General features: G+C 33.2%; 2 non-coding genes across 2 annotated transcripts; both read left to right on the top strand.

Moving 5' to 3' along the window:
* Positions 1-2,945: 2,945 nt before the first annotated feature.
* TRNAP-UGG (transfer RNA proline (anticodon UGG)) lies at positions 2,946-3,019 on the top strand. Its single transcript has one exon. It is a non-coding gene; the product is annotated as a tRNA-Pro (tRNA).
* Positions 3,020-3,158: 139 nt separating this feature from the next.
* On the top strand, positions 3,159-3,232 carry TRNAW-CCA (transfer RNA tryptophan (anticodon CCA)). Its single transcript has one exon. It is a non-coding gene; the product is annotated as a tRNA-Trp (tRNA).
* Positions 3,233-3,503: the final 271 nt, after the last annotated feature.

Raw genomic sequence — 3,503 nt, 5'->3', positions numbered from 1 at the left:
AATTCTCCCATTGGTAGCAAATGGTTATCCATTAAGCGGAGGAAATAGTAATAAAAAGAAAAAGGCTTATGCTCCTTTATCTTAAAAGAACGGACTAACAGGGTCAGCTACTTAGCCAACTTTCATAATTAAATACCGTCACTGTATGGATAACTCTTATTGTGAAAAGAGCTATTTACTCTATAATGGATAGGTAGAGCCAAAGAATGTGGACTATACAAGTTCGCAATACCTTTTGATGAAAGAAAGGGCTCCGGTGTATAGAGAGGGCCTCACCGTTTAAAAGGGAACCATAGAAACGATGGAACCCACTATTTTTTTAGTATTATTAGAATGAATTTGTTATTTCGTATAGAAATAACTGAACGGAGTGGAATAAAAAATCGTGGTTGGGAAGGTTACTATAGCAAAAGCCATTGGAATTAATATTTTATATATCGGAATAATTAGTTTTGTTATTAATGAGAAAAAGGGTGGCTAAAAGAAGAGAAATCATTAGTTATTCATTAAGGTTAATTTGATTCAATGACCAGAGTTCCGCGAGGATATATAGCCGGAGACGACGAACAAAAATGCGTTCATTTGCCTCAAACTTAGAGGGGCTCATTTAAGACTTAATCGAATGATTACCCAACAGGTAAAAAGAGCTTTTGTTTCCTCTCATCGAGATAGAGGTAGGCAAAAGAGGGATTTTCGTCGTTTGTGGATCACTCGGATAAACGCAGCAACGCGGGTATATAAAGTATTCGATAGTTATAGTAAATTAATACACAACCTGTACAAGAAGAAATTGATTCTTAATCGTAAAATGCTTGCACAAGTAGCTGTATCAAATCCAAATAATCTTTACACGATTTCCAATAAAATAAAGATCATCAATTAAAGGTATAAATAAAGTAATATACTGGAATAATAAAAGATGAATTCCCGGAGAGGGAACTCCGGGAAGATACAATAAATTAAGATTAAGTGGTAGGAATCAACGAGCTGGATTACTTTCTTTATAATATATATAGGTCTGGCCCTTTCGAATTCGAATAAAACATCAACAATCGGACTTAAGTTCCGGTTGTTGTTTCTTAAATTTTGGTTGTTGTTTCTTAAGTTTCGATTGGAATTGTACTTTTGCGTTAATTGAGGAATATGTCTATTTTTTCTGGGTCTAGAACCTGTAATTATTGAAATTGACTGGGCTTGAAATTGCTTTTTCGTTCTCATAGTTACGAAACGGTAAGAAAGATAAAATACGAGCCTGTTTTATAGCAAGAGTAATTAATCGTTGTTGTTTCAAGGTTAATCTATTATTCGTCTCGATAATATTTTTCCTTGTTCACTAATAAATCTATTAATTAAACTCATGTTTCTATAATCAATTCGATCTCCCGGGCCAATCCGGGGACGCCTACGAAAAGGTTGTTTAGATTTACGAAAAGTTGCTTGAATTTACGAAAAGTTTGCTTGGATTTACGAAAGGGTTGCTTGGATTTATTAAAAGTTTGCTTGGATTTACTAAAGGGTTGCTTAGATTTAAGAAAAGGTTGTTTAGATGTATACATGATTTATTCCTTATTTAAAATTTGAAAATTTGAAAATTCACTTCTTTATTTTATTAATTTAGGATCCAGAAGAAGTAGTTTTTCTTTGATCCATATCTTATTTGATTCATATTATAGTATATGAATACCCTCTATACATATGAAATAATATCTACCGGAAATCAGATGAGTTGATTTGTATTTTGTATTCTATACTATGTTTTCTTTATATATTAAATATGAAGTTCTTACTCTTTCTGTTGTTTGGAAAGATCAAACACACGATGTTCCTATTTCTTTATTTCGTGATGAGTCGTATGCTTGCGACAATAACGACAAAATTTTTTGAATTCTAATTGTCCGGGTGTATTGTGGCGATTCTTTTGAGTACTATATCTAGAAATCCCCGTCGATTCCTCATTGGCACCTTTTCGAACACAACTGATGCATTCCAAAATAACTCTGATTCTAACATCTTTTCCCTTGGCCATGAACCTCCTTTTCTTTTTGGATTGACTTAACTTAATTCTTCTACTTATTCTTTTATTCTTCTATTTTGAATCCGAAGAAGAAGAATAAAATTCATTAGAATAATTTTTTTTTATTCTTTAATTAAGTAATAAAAAATAGAGAAATAATTAAAGAATACAATCCTTGTCGAATTAGCAAAGATTTTGGTTCGAAATCCTTTCATTTAATTAGCCAGCCCCGCCTTTTCTATGCTCTGATTTCTGAGGCCTTATTTAGCTTGGGTACCCCTTTAAATTGAATTTCTATTTTCAAAAATGGGGTTTACCAAATTTTTAATGACTCTGAGGTTCAACCCAATCCATCTTTTCTTTCTTTTTCCTTCCGATACTAAAAAAAGATTGAAAAGGATCAAATTTTGTCATATCACGAAGAAATCTATCCCTCCCATAGCAATAACTAGAATTAAAAAAAAGGGAATGACAAAGCATCTGGGAATAAACGATTAATTTCTATCAATAAACCTGCTAAAGCACCAAACCATAGAGTACTTAGCACGGGTGCTACAGAGAGATATGTTTTTATATCCCGCATTGAAAATCCTCCTTCCTTGTTGGAATACATATATGATCATAAACTCTTGCCCAAGATTGTTATGCTATATATAAAATGAACCATATCGACGAAATTTTCCTATCCCTAAAAAAGAAAAAGATGACCCCTTCTTCCTATATATTACCAAGGAAAAGTAATCCTTCTTTTATAGGCGAAATTATATTGGATTTTATATGTATATAATTCCTTAATTATATGAGACCAAAAAGAAGAAATGACACGAGGGTTCTATATATAGATAGAGAAAGAAAGAAGAAGAAAATTATGATGTGGAAAAGAAGACAGGAATTGTGTACAATGGCATTGTACAACAATTTAATTTGGAAAAGGGATGTAGCGCAGCTTGGTAGCGCGTTTGTTTTGGGTACAAAATGTCACAGGTTCAAATCCTGTCATCCCTACCTATTACTTCTTTCTTCTTTATAGGCAGTAGCGACGAGATCAATTAAAGTAAAGTGGGTATAACTTGAATTTGTGGAGACTATACGTACGTGAGATACATTAGGAATAGAAAAAGATTTTCTTTTTGAATGAATGAAAGCGCTCTTAGTTCAGTTCGGTAGAACGCGGGTCTCCAAAACCCGATGTCGTAGGTTCAAATCCTACAGAGCGTGATTCCATCTATTTTATGTCGAAGCAGAGTAAAATAACTTAACAAAATTGAATTGTAACTCCAATTTCAATTTGACCTCCTCTCTGGTCTGGAGGAGGTCAATCAAAAAAAAAAAATGACTCAATCAAAGATCCAACTGATCCCCACGCCTGTATTGCAAATACGCAGTCACGAATAATCCCGCTAAAGTAATAGGAATTAGGCCTAAGACGATTCCAAATAGAAAAACTTCAATCATTTCGATTTGTTCGAGGGGATAAAAAAAGAGGTAC

This window comes from Triticum urartu, unplaced genomic scaffold, assembly GCF_056163025.1.
Source record: "Triticum urartu cultivar PI428250 unplaced genomic scaffold, HENAU_Tu73 scaffold2, whole genome shotgun sequence".
Taxonomy (NCBI): Eukaryota; Viridiplantae; Streptophyta; class Magnoliopsida; order Poales; family Poaceae; genus Triticum; species Triticum urartu.
Note: the sequence above shows the minus strand (reverse complement) of the source record. Positions and strands in the feature narration are given on the sequence as shown.